Source organism: Toxorhynchites rutilus, chromosome 3 (genome assembly GCF_029784135.1).
Source record: "Toxorhynchites rutilus septentrionalis strain SRP chromosome 3, ASM2978413v1, whole genome shotgun sequence".
Classification (NCBI taxonomy): Eukaryota; Metazoa; Arthropoda; class Insecta; order Diptera; family Culicidae; genus Toxorhynchites; species Toxorhynchites rutilus.
Genome location: NC_073746.1, coordinates 65,710,931 through 65,731,040, shown reverse-complemented (window position 1 = coordinate 65,731,040; position 20,110 = coordinate 65,710,931). Strand labels below are relative to the sequence as shown.

Below are 20,110 nucleotides of genomic sequence, written 5' to 3'. Positions count from 1 at the left end.
ATAGTTTTCTTTTGAACTGGTTACACTCATATCTGACTGATCGTGTGATGTCAGTGAAAATCGGCGATACCGTTTCATCTTCTTTTCGGGTGACATCGGGCGTACCTCAAGGAAGTCATCTCGGTCCTTATATATTCCTGCTTTACCTCAATGATATTAATCTTTGTCTAAAGTGTCCCAAACTTGCATATGCGGACGATTTTAAATTGTTCTACACTGTGAATAGTGTCGATGATGCGATATTCCTACAGCAACAACTCGATATTTTCTCTGATTGGTGCGAAACCAATAGAATGGTTTTAAATCCAGCAAAGTGTTCAGTCATATCGTTCACGCGGAAACGATCGCCTGTAACATTTTCGTATAAAATACGCAATATCTCTTTGAAACGTGTTGTAACTATCAAGGATCTTGGTATCGCCTTAGACTCAAAGCTAACGTTCAGCGACCATATCTCATACATCACCACCAAGGCATCTAGGATGTTAGGTTTCATTTTTCGCATCACAAAGCAATTCAAAGACCCACATTGTATCAAAGCTCTTTATTGTGCTTTAATGCGTTCTAATCTTGAATATGCGTGCATAGTATGGTCTCCCTACTACCAAAATAGTGTCCAGCGAATTGAGGTGATCCAGCGGAAATTCGTTCGTTTCGCCCTACGCAACTTGCCCTGGAGCGATCCTTCGAACTTACCCAGCTATGAGGATCGTTGTAAATTGATCAGACTCGATTTGTTGAGCTTACGTAGAGATGTAGCGAAGGCAACTTTTATATCCGATCTAATTTCCTCGAAAATCGATTGTGCTGATCTTCTTCAGTCGATCGATTTTAACATACGCCCTCGTAACCTGCGTTCACATACATTTCTCTGCCTTCCTCACTCTCGCACAAACTACGGTTACAACGAACCCGTATCGAGTATGTCTCGTGTATTCAACTGCTGTTACTTATCTTATGACTTTCACTTATTTCGCGCCAGTTTAAGAAAGGCATTCTTGACCGCTCTTTCCAGTTAGGCATAGTTTAAAGTAGATTAAGTATTTGAAGTTGTTAATTTATTAGGTATCATTAGGGCACTCATGTTCAGGCCTGTTGATAGTAATGAATAAACAAACAAACTCCGAAAGGGTACCTCCAAAACATATGTTTTTAACGCATCAAGCGCTTTTGCTGGCATCAAAAATCGTAAACCACCCAGTTTATCCTTGATGTTCGGAAACAAAAAGAAGTCATTGGGCGTCAACGATTTTTCACCGATTGCGAGCTGCCTTTATCGTGATGGAGAATGATTCATTGTATTGAGTTGTTTTTCGTTATTTGGCCGAATACTTTTGACAAATAAATGGGTATGTACCACACCTCAACTTTTGTTGGGTTAATTTCACTAGGTCGATCTTGTATTATCGGTTCACGCACAGTTTTCGTTTGGTCTTGTTTGGTGCTGCGGTATTGTCAAAAGTGAAACCAAGTCGATCCTCGCACTCTTATCTTGATAATTACCGTCGAAAAGTCGTGAAAGTCGCACAACAGTGTTCTCGTCTTTATTTTTTTTTCCGCTGTGGCACAATTTTAATTTCACTGTAAACAATACAAGTAGCTTCCGTACAACAAAACGTTTCGAGTAATAAAATAATCCAAATTGTCAAATTGTTTATGGCATTTGGGTCAAAATCGTGATATTTTGAAGATTTTGCTTGAATTTTCACCAGGAATTGTTGCGAATTACGAAATTGAGATTGATTGAAGTTGGGTGTCAAATAACAAATTGTACAGCGGTTGGAAAGCTTTAATTGATATAAACAATTAAGTTCAATATCAATTTTTAGGATAAAATTAATAACAATACATTAAAAATTACTAACTTTGAAGTTTTTCACTTCCAAAATGTTATTTAAATCCACTAATTTCCACTTTCTAATGGAAGCAACAGAATCATCTCCTGTAGCGTATTCTTTTAATCCAGCGCCAATTTGAGGCAATAGAGTCCGAAACAAATCAAAAGTTCTATAGCTCTTTCATTGTTGAAATTCGAACATATGCGTAGAAGGATTATTTTCATCGAATATTATCCTCTATCACTCTATAACATATACATAAAACACGATTCAAACAAAATTTAGCTTGACTCGATTATACACAGGATTCGATTATATACAGAGAAAATAAACCCGAAACTGTATATAACCGAGTCCGTCCTGTTTTGCCAAGTTGCAAGCATACGGAGCAGTCAATGTACAAAAACAAAACAGTCTACAGGTATCATCGCATCTACAATTTGTAATTTTTTGCTTCATCATCAAGTTACTCGGGCTCTGAAGATGAGCTAGGTATGTACTTGAGTCAGTCAAGATTTACAAAACAAAATCGTCAAAACAAGTGAAACAAGATAATAAAACTTGATAATCCTACCAACTACGAAACACGAATACAAAAAAAATTAAATTTGGAGACAGAATTGAAATCAGAAATATTCAACCAATGTCAGAGCCTAAGTTTGCAAATCCAATTTTCATTCGGAATTCTGAATCTGACTTGTCTAGCTAGAATCGAGATATAGAGTAGAGATGAAATGAATATTCGGTAACTATCCAGTATCCGGCCTATCCGACCAAAATTTGCTATCCGGCCGGATACCGGATATTAAGAAAATGAGCAATTATTTTTTCGTTAACACAGAATAAATCATAACAAAATAGCTCATTAACATAATTTATACATAAAAAATATTAAATTTGCAGCAATTAATATTGACAACCGATTACGTTTCGCTTCGTACACCAGACAAGCTTCAGAAAACAGTCATTCTCTGTAAACAATACTGCGAGGAGTGGAAAGATAAACTTTTTCAAAACTTGCTTTGTATTGCTTAGAGTTTAATAACCACCAAATGTAAGAATCGTGATTACGATCGATTCGAAATGTTTTCACATAACAGTCGATTTGCAATGGAATTTTTTTCCTGACGCTGAGTATTATTTTCATTTGCCATTTCGTTGAAACAGTCCCAATACGTGTCGTAAGATTCGCGTATACTGTTTAATTTAGTTTCGTTTATTCTACTTCGTTTAACAGGTGATGAGTATTAATTCTCAAAAGATTCGTCGGAAAATATTTTTTTATCCCTTTTTGTTTATTTATTTAGGCTCATTAGAATTTTAGCAGTAACAGAGCCAGGTTTGAATCGTGTACATGTTTAGATTTCTATAAATTGCAAATTACACAATAGTTAGTAACCATTTGGGCGTAAAAGTATTTTTTTCTGTTCCATTACATTATGGTAAATTACTCAGTAGTAGCCATTTAGGCGTAAGAGTATTCATTCTTTCATCCATTGTTTAGCAGATCGGACAGTGGAGACAGTTGATATTGATCATAGTTGGGTTATTAATAGCACAACAGTTCGATGTTTCTATCAGAGCAGAACAGTTGTATGGATGGATCAATCTTTGTTCCACCGTGGATCGATCACCATCACTGATAGTTGCTTGGACGTAGTTATTCTATAACAACACAAAGTTGCTCAATTGAGGGCCCTGAGTTATGAACTCACGATCGATCACTTAATGAGCGAACGCGCAACCAATGTGGCTACGAAGACTTCCTAAGATATTTTGATACTCCAATAAAATTTTCCTCCGGCTACCGGATATCCGGTATCCGGCCAAACTATTATCCGTTCATCATTAATATAGAAGCCATAATTAGTAACACGAAGCAAAATCTTTAATCTTTAATTAAATTTTGTTTGGAATTCCAGAATCAAAACTGAATCCTAACCCGAATTTCAATCTCAATCCCAATTGCAATCCTAATCCCAATCCAAATTCAAATCCGAATGGAAATATAAATATTAATCCAAAATCCAAAAAAATTCAAATTCAAATTCAAATCCAAATCCAAATTTAAATCCAAATCCATATCCATATCCATATCCATATCCAAATCCAAATCCAAATCCAAATCCAAATCCATATTCATATCCAAATCCAAATCCAAACAAATTCAAGCAAATCCAAATCCAAATCTAAATCTACATTCAAATCCAACTCCGAATCCAAATTCAAATCCAAATGCGAGTCCAAATCTAAATCCACATTCAAATCCAAATATTAATGTGAATCTAAACCTTAATCACGAATCTGAATCCAAATTTAAATCATAAATCTGAATCTGAATTTGAATCTAAAACTGAATCTTAGTCTGTAATTCAAATGCGAATCCACATTCAAATCCAAATCTGAATCTAAATAAATCTGAATAAATATTAATCTGAGTCATGAATATGAATCTAAAAATCCGGATTAATAAATTATGTTTAATCATTATATAAAGCTTCAATCTACCAAATATATCATAAAATAAAAGAGGTGATTTTTGGACATTAAATTTTGATGCAGGGTGATTTGGACCGTCTGTGGGGTGATTTGGTCCAGTGTGTGTTTCATCGAAAAAAACATACTTATGTTTATGTAAAGTATTTTGGGATAATGTTACAATCAGTACCAATGTTTTGGGATCGATACCAGGAGTCTTGGCCAGATTCCAGACCAGAAAAGTTGGATTGACACCATCTCGAATTCTGCATGAATCTTTCCACTGTTGATCGAGCATTTTCAAACACTTTTGATGCTTGGTCAAAGAAAATCCGTTCTCGATGGCCTGCGTTGCTGTTTCAAGCTCCTCCTTCTTCCAACGTTGTCTGTCCATCCTCTTCTTGTAATTCAGCGGCATCTGGAATCAATTAGACCAAAGAAAAGTCTCAAACCTGTAGGACCAATTCACCCCACAGAAACGTGTCCATGTCACCCCACACAACATGCAAAAATTAAAATGCAACTAATCTCATTTATTGTTATCAAACTTACAGTTTCGCTACATCAAATTGTTCCTCTTCTGTAGGCGAACAGAACTTTACTGCACAATACACGAAAAGTTTGTTTAATCAGCGGGAAAAACCTTAAAACCACGATCGGAAAACTCACATTTTTTTACGCTTAAAGTACTTGATGTATTTATGCTACCGTTTCCCTCTACTTGTAAAGTTTTACCAAAGTTTTTTTACTTTAGGTACACACGGTTCAACAATAGAAGGAAATGACATTATAGAAAATCCAAGTTGAGCCGTAATTTTTGAGATAAAGGGGTGGTCCAAATCACTCCATATGACCAAATCACCCCGTGTTACCCTACTAATATTCAATCCACTGAAATCTCTAGCTCTTTTTGGTTTTTCGAGGTGGGCCTCCCGGTTCATTGGAAGTCTATTGCGACATGTTAGAGACGGCGCTCTAACAGTGTACTTCAAATGGCTGAGAAGCCCTGGTGTCGTCTATAGACGACACTCGTAACGAAAGGGTTAACCTTGTCTCTAAAACCAACACGTGCCGTTCAACAATAAAGCAATTTGACCTAAATTATCTTATTTATAAATACACCTAGGTTTTTTATGCGGGATTTTTAACGTGTTTTCTACGAGGTGTTTTCACGCGGTTTTTAATGCGGATTTTCCAATTACACGGTTTTTGTACGCGGATTTTCCAATTAACGCGGATTTTTTCACTCGTTTTTTTACGAGGTACGTATCCCCCGCGTAAAAAACACCTGAGTCTACTCCTATTAAAAAATAAAATCTGAGGTCAAATTACTCTTTCTTATAAAACATAAGCATTTGAAGAGTATTCCGGAATGGCTTTAAAAAGCAAAGCTGGTCATAACAATGTTGGTCATTAAAATTCCTTGTAGTTTTTCTTTGGGTTTTGGATTGGAGGAATGATTAATTTTTCGTTATTGGATGTGTTTTTCAATATGTTTATTTCCAATTTTTCGCGGATATATTCCGCAGCATTATAAAAAGTTGCAAAACAGGAACAAATTGATCAAGATGTAGGAAGGATTTTACTGTTACTTTATTCTTATTTGGAAGAATCAAATTCAAATGCCGAAATGCCCGATACCAAATGGTTTCGTCATCGTTCCGAAAATTGTCAAACCATTAGATTAAGGAAGACCTAAAAAATTCAAATAAATTAACTTTTCTGAAAGAAAACAACTTTTCAATTTTCATCCCGAAAACGAAAAAAAAAACATGCAAACTATCAGATCCGATAACCCTTCAATCCTAAGACCAAGTGCGTAGCTTCTTTTTAGTCTTTCGAGTCTCTTGATTTGGAATGCTCGAAACCGCCACCTAGGTACGACGGAAGGCATCTCCAATTTTGATACGACGAGAGGGGATAATTAAACACGGAACTAATTCGATAATACTAAAAAAGAGAGGAAAAAGATCTCGTCACCAATGCTAGCGCGGTGCTTTGTATTGGTGTGTGTTGCAGCTGCCGCCGCTACAACGGGGAGGAGGATTGGTACAACGAACCGAAAAAGTAACATGGCGAATATTACCGTTCATTTGTCAGCGGCTACAGTGATACAAACCAACAATCGTCGACTTTGGCGACATTGGCGAAGAAAAAAGTAAAGCATTCTTCAGGCTCATAAAAACACGGCTCTCGTTCGATGATTTTGCATTATGTATACGTTTGAAGTAGAAACTGGCTAGTTCTATTTTGGGCTTATTTGTTTCACTGGAATTAAAAATCCAAAGTAGGTACTTTTGGTTCCTTCAGTGTGGGATATTCAAGCCTCTGAAGCTTTCTTCTTCTTTTCTTAGTTCGAAGCGAAATACGACGTCATCCACGTTTTGTTTCGTATCAAGAGTAACCAACCATCGTTTTGAACACTCTTTGTTCATCGACGAATGACGTACTATCAGCAAAATAATAAGGGCAAGGCAAGACACTCGCAAGTGTCGTAAGACATGGGAATTTATTTACGTAGTAAATAAAGTAAATTTATTCAGAAATTATTGTCACTCACAAACGCCGTTCGATGCCTATAGGTATGCTCACTCTGCATTTCATCTGAATGTATATTGAAGGAAAAGACCAGTAGTTGATTGATTCAATTATTTTCCTACAACTGCTCGCGATATCCAGCATAAAGAAGCTCGTGTTACGCTAGTGTTGTTAATAATCGATTGCAACTAAAATCGATAAATTATGGGAAAATTTTTATGAACTTGAACTGAATTCCACAAATTAGACAACACAGGCAACTAGACTATAAACCTACATTCACATGAGCGAGCGGAATGGAAGTTCCAAAATACTGGTTTCGGAATGATGTGTTCTCTAACGGATGAGCATCCGGGCGGTTTATTTTGGAAAGTTGATCGCAAAACAAACAATTTTCAAATACTCATGTTTCAAGTTGTATAGTGAAATCGAACGTTTTGATAATTTGCAGAAACAATTAGTCACTTGAACGTGGTTTCATTTAAATAAAAGATTTATTTTTAAAAACACAAAATCATTTATTGCAATGTGGAGTGTGCGATAATTTCGCGTGTTGGATGTTATGAAAAAGTTATTTGTTTTCATGTTTTTACTAGTTGACCCGACAAACTTCCTTCCGCCCAAATTGACGTTTTCTTATAAAACATTCATGTATTTAATTCCCGACCCATTCGTTAAATGATCTTCAAATTGGTCTTTTTCAAGAGGCGAATGAACTTTGTAGTTTACAGATTCTATAACAGAAAGTAAATAAATCAATAAATTCGCGATGGCAGACAACAAATACTGTGTTGTTAAGCAATTAAGTCTATTACCTTTATGTTATGTATGCCTAAAACACGTCAAAACACGCGGTATTATACCTGAAAATCAATTTCCACTTGCGAACAAAGAACAATTGCGTTAACGCAAGCATCAAATGAACTAACAACGTTTATCATGATGTAAATGTAGAACATATGGGAATTCAATTTTCCGTCCTTCCTTCAGAGTTTTTCGATTTTTCTCTCCGCTATATTAATCTACGGGAAGAGACGAATACAACAAAATAAAGACGGCTCAAATAGAACCATACCTTCCTAGTGTTTTGCGCTTATCAACACATTTGGCCTTCCATTTTTATTTATATAGATGACGCGAACATGCGACCAGAATATTCTCTTTACTGTGCGCTCCAATACCTGTCGTCTACAGCGACTCTCGCCCTTCGAGCGGTTCCGTCCGCAAAGGGTTAACATTCAATCACATTTCACCGATCTTCTGACACTACATAAAATTAACGAATGATTACAATGACCACACGTCGAATAAAATCAATCAATTTCCGCTCTCCATTCGCTTGCTTCATTCTGTATAAAAGCGAGGACAATATTTAGTTGAATTCATTAATCAAAATTTATCAAAATGTTTTCCTTAACCATTAAGACTGTATTCTAGTCTAGCAATTTGAAAAAAAAAATATTTTCCCTTCACATTTTTGTAGTTTCACGGCATTGATTGAAGAATGTATCCCAGAAAGGACTTATCGAAAATCCCATTATCCCGAGTTAGAGCCATTTTAGTGATGCGGTACCTAGTACGGCCATAACAATGACAAACCATAACAAACTTTAAACGCGTTTTTCTCGAAACTAGTTTTCTTCAAACTGGCACAAACGATTCAATCGATTCATGTCGAATTTATATGAATACAATCTGTATGCATCTCTCTATCGCATGTACCTTTAAAAAAAGATATTTTTTCAAATTTCACTATTTAAAAAAAATCGGGAAACGTAAGCAGAAAGGTTTAAAACCGCATTTTGTTCTTTAAACGGCCGCCATTTTGTCAAAAAAGATGTTTTTGACTTGTCCGAGGTTCATGCGATAGCGGCATCTCCACTGATTCAGAATCTGTTCGATTTTTTTTGTTTCAGATACCAGAACTTTTTTTGAAACCCTTCATCAGCTTGTAACGTTTCTAGTTATGGATATTTTTTCTCCGTTCAATTTTTGTTTTATTGTCAAAAGATAGATAAACAAATAATGATATAACGGATTGTAAAAATACTCTTCGTTTTGCTTTTACAGAACTCGAAATTCGAAATTCGTGTCGCTACACTAGAATACCCCCTTAAGAGCCGCAAAGAAATCTGTAAGACATACGCTTGGGACCGCATGTTTTTAGGCAAACATACAGCATTTACACAGTTTTTCGTAGCTTCATTTGTTCGGTTTTCACGAATGAAATCGTTTCCTTCGGCGTAGATGAGACGAAGGCGAGCCATTGGTAGCCTTGTTAGATTCTTGGCAGACCAAGGATTTAACCATCAAGTTTATTACATGGGCTGTTGATGTAAATACTTAAATACACAAAGTAGAGTGCAATGTATCAAAGAAGGTAGCATCCAAAGACAGCGTGTAGGAAACACGGGTTATTTCATGATCAACAACAAACAGAACCCGAGACACGAGAAAGCTCGTGAGCGGTCCTTTATGTATTAATATACTTATACAACTGACAATACGCGATATTTGAAGTGTAACACTTGAAATTGGCCTTTAAAAAACGTAAAAACATACGCATCATATGCGCATGTGATGTCTTCGGGCAAATATGTATTTTTGTGTTATGATGCACAATGTATCGCTCTGAACATAGCTGACCTGATAATAATATTTAATAAGATAATTTTCAATCAATTGAACTGCACTCGCAGGATGGGAGCTGGGTAAAGGGGGAGCGTCAGTAAAATTCGTAGCGCCGTCTCGAAGATGCCTAAAGGTATCAAAGAGTTCAGGTCAGGGAATAGGTCCTTCATCTGCGTCTTAAACACTTCCATCTCTGATACAAATTCCTCTGTTTCAACATCTGATTCATGATCCTGATCCAATTGATCCATGCTCATATATGTTAGCCAGTCTCTCGTTATAAATGAAAAACTGATGCTAGCGGATGTAGCAGGGGTGACCAAACTACTCACCACCTCTTCCTACCAATACAATATGTTATATTATATGTTTATATGTTTTTAAGTCACCGTTAACAAGTAGGGTAACACGGGGTAATTTGGACCACCCCTATATCTTAAAAAGTACAGCTCAACTTGTATTTTTTATGTCATCTCCTTCTATTGTTGAACCGTATGTACCTAACGTAAAAAAATGGTAAAATTTCAGAAGTAGGAGGCAACGGTACCATTAACACAACAAGGCCTACCAATGGCTCGCCTTCGCTGAACTTTTCAATCGTGGTTTAAAGGTTTTTTTCCGCTGATTAACCAAACTTTTCGTGTGTTCTGTTCACCTACAGAGGAGGAACCATTTGATTCAGCAAAACTATAAGTATGATAACAATGAATGTAATTAATTGCATTTGATTTTTTTCATGTTTTGTGGGGAGACATGGATACGTTTCTGTGGGGTGAATTGGTCCTACAGGTTTGAAGCTTTTCTTTGGTTGAATTGATTTCAGATGTCGCTAAATTACAAAAAAAGGATGGACAGACAACGTTGGAAGAAGGAGGAACTTGAAAGAGCATCACAGGGACGGTTTTTTGGACCAAGCATCGAAAGTGTTAGAGAATGCTCGAACAACAGTGAAAAGATTCATGCAGAATTCGAAACGGTCTCAATGCTATTTTTCTGGTCTAGTATCTTTCCAAGACAACTGGTTTCGATTCCAAAACACTGTTACTGATTAAATATATAAGTATATCCGAAAAAAGTTATCAACAACACATTTCCTCACGAAGTAAATTCCAATAAGTAGTAAGTATAAAAATATTTCCAAAATTGACATACTTTTGAAATCAAGAGCATCATCTCTCTTGATTTAAAAATTATATCGCCATGAAAATTGAAGATTTCATTTTCAATCAATGTATTTTTATTTTTTTTTACATTTTTTCTATGTTGATCCCATCATTGAATGGAAATGATATGAATTATATTGTGAATTATATTATTTTTTAAATGTTTTAAAATTTTCTGTCGAACTCATTTCGTAACAAAGAAATTTAATCTGCATTCGTATTAAATCGTATTTAATCTGCATTCGTATTAAATCGTATTCAATTGTTTTAATCTGTTGATTCAGTCGCAATATTTTAGAATTGAAAATCTCGTCTCCTATATTGTTCTTTTAACCCTCTACCTCTATGGATCGTTTTAGCATCGCACAACGTGTTGATTTTGTTAAATTATACTATAAAAATGATGAAAAACCGGCAAATGTTTTTCGAGCATTACGGACGGATTTTGGTCGTCATGGACGGCCTAAAGAGCACACAATCGCTAATGTAGTGCGTAAATTCGAACAAACTGGATCCGTAGCGGATATTGTGAAACCTGTGCATCATCGTAATGTGCGTTCGGCCGAAAATATTGCTGCTGTTGCTGCCAGTGTGGAGGATGACCCGAATGTTTCGATTCCACGGCGTGCTCAGCAATTGGGCTTGTCAAACACATAATTGTGGCGAATTTTGCATTTGGACTTGCATCTACATCCATATAAAGCCCAACTGGTACAAAAATTAGAGCGTGGTGACCATGGAATGCGTCGGCCATAAGTCGATTGGGTGAACGAACAACAGCAGCAAAATGCTGAATCTTCGCATCAAATTTTCTTCAGCGATGAGGCACATTTCGAGCTCGGTGGCTATGTGAACACCCAAAATTTCCGTATATGGGGCTCAGAAAATCCACACGTGATTGTTGAGAGGCCATTGCATCCGCCAAAAGTCACTGTTTGGTGCGCAATCTGGTCTGGTGGAGTCATCGGGCCGTATTTCTTTGAAAATGAGGACGGCGAGACGGTAACTGTGAATGGTGAGCGCTATAACCGCATGTTAACCGATTTTTTTTGCCACAAATTGAAGATATGGATACGGATGACATGTGGTTTCAGCAGGACGGCGCCACGTGCCACACAACACGACCAAACGTGGCCATATTGCGAACGAAATTTGAGGGACGCATAATTTCGCGTTTTGGTGATGCCAATTGGCCGTCCAGATCATGCGATTTGAACCCGCTAGACTTTTTTTGTGGGGTTATGCGAAAAACCGTGTCTATGCCAACTCTTGAACATTTGAAAGACGTGAAGTTATGACCGAGATACCGCCCCATATGTGCCGAAAAGTCATCGAAAATTACCTGTTCCGGATCAAGGTGTGCGAGGAAGCCCTAGGTGGACATTTGAATGATGTTGTATTTCACACATAATGGCATAAACCAAACTTTAATTTGAAATAAAATATATAAAAAAAAATAAGTGTGTTTTATTTCAATTTACTTTCGGAATTAAAAGTTGGAAAACCCTGTACTATGCCTCTAGAGAACAGCGACTGATTATAATAGTGCGATGGATGAAATGGTATTAAAAAGTGATTTACTCGTGTATTACGGAATGGAATTAACTTAGAAAATAGGTAGTTAGGAACTTTAGTCGTTATCAAACGAAACAAGATAGAACAAACTCGGTACTTAAAGAATTGGTTGAATGGGCATCCCAATAATTGTTTTTGTAAGGGCATTTTTTATTCCTAGAAAACATACCTTATGCAACAGTTCAAAGCTACTTTTAGTCAGTTCATTGATTGTTGAGTGGCATTGGTGTATACAAAGTCACCATACATAAAATGAAGAAAAACTAACGCTTTGAAAAGCGTTTGGCTTTGATGTCGAAATATTTGGTAACTTAATTCAACTGTTTAAGCACACCGAAAATTTTACCAACTTGAGAGTTGATATGCGATTCCCAACTTAAATTAGAAGTAAAAATTACACCAAGATTGGTAAATTTGTTAACAAATTGGATTGGTTCGTTATTGATAGCTAGCACAGATAAGCCAGATGATTTCTCAACTTAGATATAAACATTGCTTTAGTTTTGGATAATAAATTCGATGGAGATCTTCGTTAATCTTCATAGAAATATCGTCCACACAAAAAGGATCAATATTACAGAAATAAGTTTAAACATCATCAGCATAAAGATGTATACTACAATATTTCAAAACCGCCGGCAAATCATGAATAAAGAGCGAAAAAAGAAGCGGCCCCAGAACGGAGCCCTGGGGAACACCGGAGCATATTGGCTTGAGGGAAGACAATACTTCATTATAGAACACAGCTTGATTTCTATCACAGGTATGATTTAATCAATCTTATGGCAGACCGAGAGAAACCAAACTTATAAGAAAGCTTTTAAGGTGTTTAGCGTGGGAAACTTGATCAAATGCTTTGGCAAAATCAATCAACAATAACATTGCAACTCCTTTTTTGTCGACAACACGAGCGATGTCGTCATGTACCTTCAATAATGCCGTTTCAGTGTTATGTCCTTTCCGGAACCCAGATTGAACATCACTTAGTAGTCTCATATCACTTATAAATCAGACATCTGAGATTTGATAAGCTTTTCGATTGCTTTCGACAGAACACTAAGAATGCTAATTGGTCTAAGATTCGAAACATCGGAGCAGTTCACAGACTTTTTTATTGGAATTATTTTTACCATTTTCCATGCTTGAGGAAAGATGGACGTTAAAATTATGGAATTAAATAGGTTATTGATCAACGGAAGGGCATACGGCAACGAAATTTTTATGAACTTCATTGGTATACCATCCAATCCCGTTGCATTTGAATCAATGGACAAAATCGCATTTATGATTTTGTAATCTTGTACATTACTGAAACGAAAGCCATCAGCATTTTCAGGTAAATAAGTGGGAAATTCATCATCACCCATTGTAAAATTGGAAGAAAAATAGTCATTAAAAGTATCAGCATTTGCATTGATGCTAGGCAATGTTGGGTCCTTAGAGGAAACACCTACCTTTTTTATATTCTTCCACATCTGTTTACTAGAAACACTAGCATCGTACGATCGTTTATCATAGTTCTGTTTAGCTATTTTAATCTTTGATACTACTCTATTTCTTAGCCTGTTGTAATGTGCTTCATCGAACAGAGGTTTGCTCCTTTTCCAACATCTGTATGCAATGTATGCATAGGTTGAATTTTTAACGCTTGTACAACTTTACAAGAACACAAAAATCATGAAAAATTAAAAGATTTTCATTCAATATTTCAATCAGAGAATCAGGATTATTCGAACGGTAAAATGAATTCCAACTAGCATCTTCTTAGTGATGTGATCTTCGTGCACTAAGATCACAGTTATTCGCACAATAACCAAAATACTCGAATATTACACTTTATTCCTAACATTTGGGAAAAAAAATCACGAAAATTCATTATTTTGGTGGGTTTGCCGCCCGCACACTACGCTACTGATTCGAAGCATATTTCCAAGAAATCCAAGATATTTTTCGCATCTAAAAGCGAAATTCCATCTGTCCAACTTGCTACATGCTACAAATCAATGGTTCTTGCTTAATGAAGTGTCTCTTTTTACGACATAATTGATCTTGTCGAGCAATGTTGGCCTTATCCAATGATCATGTGTATCACGACATGTACGACAATATTGGAGCAACTACGTCATTTATTGACAATCATCATAATTCACCACAATAATGAAACAAAATATTTGATCATAAAAACAATAACATTAGAACAGATATATTGGAGCAGTGAGCGTTCGGATAGTACTGTGTAGTGGCTGAGGTGGAAACAAAATAGAAAATTGCGCAAGTAGCATATCCATACCGTATGGAGAATCTGTGGGCTACAAAAAAGAACACGTACTTCACAAGCATTGTAGCGAGCCTGATGGAGAGCATGTTGAAACTAACGGTGATCATATTGCGTACTAAGAATACCAAGACGACTGCATCGTATAATTTTCTCTAAAGTATGAAAATTTAAAAGGGGATTCTTTCCGTGTTATATCGTTTTTTTATTTCTCCTATTCGCCGAAAAGGATGATTTTAAGAATTGATGAACTCAATATATGTTATGTTACATCCTCAGCCTTTATACAAAATTTATTGTTATATCCGAGAACTGAAGTCACTTTTGCTTCTATAGTTTTCCTGGTTTCCTGGAAACCCTGATTTATTGTTTCCAAGATTGTTTTCGGTAAATAATAATCCATCCAAAATATTGAAGCGTTGTAAAACTTGATTACAAACTTATGACATTTCTAGTTTCAGGCACAGGGTAAAATGTCTATTAATACAGTGATATTCCATGAGGAAATTTAAGGTGTATAATGTTGTTCCAGCGCCATTTTTTACTTCAAATAAGATATAATTAAATTTGTGTGTTACGGTACCATCGATCTAGTTACCTTTGATCAATCATTTGCATACGATCGCAGCAAACTGGAGTGAAAAAATCTGACGTTCTGGAAAATTGTCTCTAACGTGCAGAAGGCTTTTTATGTGATACAATATTTAAGTTATTCTTGTTATAAATCTAAACCTTTTACTTTGTAAACCAACTTACTGTTTTGTGAAGGTAAGAAAATGAATTTGTCATTAGATGAAAAATGGAACCTAATTCATCATACTAATATTTAGGGCATAAACGAAACAGAAGTTGGACAGGCCAGTTGAAAGGGCTAGAATAGAAGAGGTTACTGAATTGTAAGCACAGATATTTAATTTGAATTCTGTAGATCTAAATCAAATTCATATTTTAGTTTGAAGCATAAATACTAGGGTACCAATGAATGTATGGGAAAAAATCGCCTCTAAAATTTTAAAAAGTTACCCCATAAAAAACGTCGAGATCTAGTGTCATCCCGAAAAAAAACTTTTGTCAAAAATCGGCATTCTGGGCATTTGTTCGGAGTACGAAAAGTACGGAGTTTTTTTTCGGAGTACGAAACGAAAAGTATGGTTTTGGGTGCCAATAAAAATAGTTATCTCGATTTTTCATTCGGAACTTGCTACGAAATGTTGATTTGCACGATTATTAACCCTATGCAAAATATTAGCTCATTCGGACTTCATTTACTGGTGTCACACACGTTAAAATTTGAGTTTTTTTAAAACCGAAAAATCACCGGAAATCGGGGTTTTTAACGAAATTTGTTGATGCCAAATGTCTTAAAATTGCATGACACGCCATTATTCACAGTTATCAAAAAAAATGTCCGAAATGTCAAAAAAAACCCTAGCGAAACATCACAATTAGTGGATTTAAAAGACATTTTGGAAGTGAAAAACTTCAAAGTTAGTAATTTTATTGTGATATTATTAATTTTATCCTAAAAATTCATATTGAACTTTATTGTTTCTATTAATTTGATTAAAGCTCTCTAATCGCTCTATAATTTGTTCTTTGACACCCAACATCTATCTATCTTCATTTCGCTGCAATATCGATATCAACAATTCCTGGTGAAAATTCAAGCAAAAATAAGTCAAATTTTAAATATATAAAAAAATCAAACTGTATATATTCGAGTCCAATATTGTATATAATTCAATCACATATAATCGAGTCTGACCTGTTTAATACAACAAAAAATCGATTTTCATTAAATCTGTTCATTAGTTTTTCAATCGGATTCGCAACATAGAACAAACCGAGTTGACGTAGGACGTCAACGCAAGTAATAAAAACGTTGGCTGAGGAGGACTAAAATCCATAACTGAGAAAGCACACGCTTGGATTTTCATACACACGAAGAATGGTTTTGGGACGATGATATTGAAACCATCCTCGAAAATCATCACCACCAACCCACAGGAAGTATGACACTGATGCGCATGCTTAAAAATTAACAAAACAATAATTTATATGTACCCCCTCTACACTTCCATCATCATCTTCCCCTTACAGTATCGAAATAAATTTCCAGATTTTTCTGTTTTCCATATTTTTCTCTTCAACAAATCTAGCTTGGATATATCAAAGATACAGGTTCTTTATCCCGAGTAGCGAAAGGACACCATCACGAAACAAGTGAGACACCCACCCATCATCATTTCAAGAGAAAAAGGACAAACCAAAAATTACCCAATCAAAAGGGTAAAATGACCGGATTCGGGATTCGCTTCTCCCAAACCATCATTGACAGCAGCATAGTCATCGTCATCTTTTCGAGAACGGCACACAGAGAGCAGGCTCAGAATAAATAATGAAATCGACATTGCTCAACTTCCATGCCACAACGATTCCAAACCGATGTCGATACTAGCCATCCCATCCGCTTCCTATGGCTTACCACACAATTCCGAGCCAGTTTGATTACGACTGGCTGGGAATAGCAGCAGCAGCCCGGCCGCCGCGGGACGTAGCAGATCGATCCGTTTAAATTAGGGCAGAGGAGCTCAGATTCGCCTTTGATTCATCATTGCCATCATTGTTCAACGCCCTCTTCTCCTTCTCTTTCCCTATGTAGCCCATCGCCCCCTCCTGCCGTGTTTCAAGTAGCAATCGTCCTAATCGAAAGCCTAAAAGCCATTTTCATTGGGCTGCGTCGTGTTTCTACCCTGTTCGTGTCCCCTTATCGGAGACTTGGATCTATAGGAATACAAGATGAGAAAAGAGAAGAAAAAATGCTCTTACCGCCGTCGTCGTCACAATTCTGTAGTATGTGTATAAGAGGAGCTCGGGCTAACAGCGGACCCGCAAATAAGCGAGAGCGTATGAGGAAAGCAGCAAAAATGCTATGTGGTAACACTAAACACTCGAGAATGAAACAATTGCCAACAGTCAAATCGATAAATTTGTTTCTTCCGAGAGCTGCTAGTGAAAAAAAACGCTATGCTGAACGTGGCGTTCCGATTATCTTTCTCACAGGGTATTGCACAAAATACGAGGTTAGCATAGTCAATCGATTAGAATAGTTGCACGGATATATTAATTTCAACCGACTAGTTTTACGTAACAAAAAACCGAGAGACGCTCAACAAAATGAACCCAATACAGGGTAACCTAACCAGATCTACCACTACTCATAATACCCGCCCCGTCACTATTCAACCCCATCAAACGCTCAGCAGAGGCAAAAACACTAAGTGCTTACGAAAAATAAAACATTTTAAACACGAACGTAAACTTTCATTTCCTCCATTTTAATTCGCACTCGTACAGTCAGTCGGTGCTCACTGCGCGGTTTCTCATTCAAAAGGTGTGTGTATGTGTATGTAATACCAATGCTTCACTTTGCTCTATCGAACGAAAAGCCATCATCATCAACGTCGTCGTCGTCGTCGTTGTCGTCGCTATCCCCAATGTCTTCCACAAAAGCCAAATGTCGGAATGGTGTGAGTGACGCCTGATGCTCTAAATCAACACGCCACTACTGCTTATGGTGTATGATTGCTCCTAACTCAAAGTGCATCTTGACTTTATTCTCCAAGATCTTAAAATCAAACGGTTCTAAAAGGCGAAATTTCCGGGGAAAATTGTTTGCACGAAGATCACATAAAAGCTCAACGACCTGAAACGTCCTTGACCTCAGAGACCATCCTCAACGAACACGCATGAAACTGTGTTGCTCTAGAACTCCCCCTCGAGTTTCGTTCCGAACCCCGCAGCGCACTCTGGTGGTGCTGCTATCAACGTCAGCTGCGTGCACCGCCCCGCTCAAAGGCTGCGCACCTCTCACTCCCCCCACGGCAGAGTAATAGAATCACGAGAGTAACAAAACAAAAACAAACCTACCCAGCAGCGAGAACAACAACACAACACACGACGACACAACCTATACACCATGTCGACGCCGGGAGATTCCCTGACACAATTCGTCTGACGTCACAAATGTTTAGTCACTCCGTCAGTGAACCAATCAACAAACCAACGAACCAGCCAGCGCCAAACCAAACCATACCGAACCTTCCGACGAACCTCTCAGCCACATTCAAGTCAGCCAGTCGGTACGTCCGTCCGTCCGTGTTGTAGTAGGTAGGTGAGCAAGGCAAAAGCACAGCGGACGCCGGCACCGGCTTCGCTACGGCACGGAATGAAAACAAAATTTTCTGAAAATATGTGTGGCGCTGCTGCTGCTGTTGCTGCTGGCGCGACGACCACGACGACGACGACGAAGACCAACCAGCCTGGCAGCCATTATGTATACGTACCCTTCGAGAGCACACGTACATATGTATAAAACACGAAAGAGCAGCTATAACGCCGTTCGTTGGCGGCACTCGGGAAGACCCGAGAAATGATAGTGACGGCGGAGCCCCTGCCTCGAAAATACCCGGGGACCGTCGCATACCCGGACGATGGAACGCGCTACTGCTGCCGGTGATGCAGATGATGATGGTGTGTATGGTGAAAATAGCAGCCGGCGTGGAAGCAACTTCAACTTTTTCGAAATATTTCCATACATTATTGCACACAGGCAGAAAAACAGAAGTGGAAAGGAAGCAAGGCAGCCGAAGAAGGTATTGAGCCACAGACAACACCGCTGTTGGGCGTAAAATCGGGAGAATGCTGCACCCACCACCGCCTACAAGGATCGACAGGGGCTGCGATTACTGCGTGATGACGACAACGACGGTGGTGTAACGAGAAGTTGACAGGCCGCAGCGGTAAACGGGATGACGCTACCCAGCGTAGTCGGGGGTGGTAATGGAACGCAGAGGTTGGCAATAATGACGGCAGCGGCGCTGATGTTGTGTTGGGTCTCGTATAGCGTCTCTATTACGACTACAGAATCGATTTAAAATCAGCTGAGCGCGGTCCCCACTTTCCATCGATGAAGATATACACACAAGAACGGTGGCTGGTGTGAATATGAAGAAGGAGCTAGGTTGTCTTGCTGATAAATACAAGACAGGGAGACGGAAGCTGGGTGACAGAAAAAAAATGTCGCGAGAATGTCGAATTGATGTATTATCATCCCACACAGTTAGCGTTTCATCCTATCGGCAGCCACAGCAACAGCAGCAGGTGCTTGATGCGATTATGAAAACTAAGATGGCTGCCCACGACGGCGAACAATGTTTTGAATGGTTACTTTTACTTGCGGAAGGTGTTTTCTTTCATGCTCAGGGGGAAAAAACCGTGGCAACGACCTCGTGTGTTCAGCGTTTGCGAATATTTGAGCAAGCGATACATACACACACCTCTCACACGGCGGCAGCAATTGGATTTGAAAACGATTTTTGTTTCGAGTCAAAACCGCTGAATTTGAGGCTCTGTAAAATGGACGCCGAGAGGACGCGCGACGAGAGGTAACGAGATGAGAGCGTAAAAACCAAATGAAAATGGTGATAATGCTGGCCAGCAGCATTTGTTGTCGATGTCGAGTTTAATCGCAAGAGATGCTGCTGGCCACGCGTTGCGATACGGGCAGACTAGGTCATCGACGAATTTTTGAGTTAGACATTCGTGATGAA

At 37.8% G+C, this 20,110-nt stretch overlaps 1 protein-coding gene across 14 annotated transcripts in view; it reads right to left on the bottom strand.

Annotated features, from left to right (window-relative positions):
• The window catches only part of LOC129779955 (uncharacterized), a 79,397-nt gene that overhangs the window by 41,102 nt on the left and 18,185 nt on the right, over positions 1 to 20,110 (bottom strand). Inside the window, exon 1 of one of the 14 annotated variants that reach the window (XM_055787755.1) lies at positions 17,328 to 17,344. The exons of the other annotated variants lie outside the window; for them this stretch is intronic. The gene's annotated coding sequence lies outside the window, so the exon portion shown is untranslated. Of the gene's footprint in view, positions 1 to 17,327; positions 17,345 to 20,110 lie in introns of those variants that run through there. 14 annotated transcript variants of the gene reach the window in all.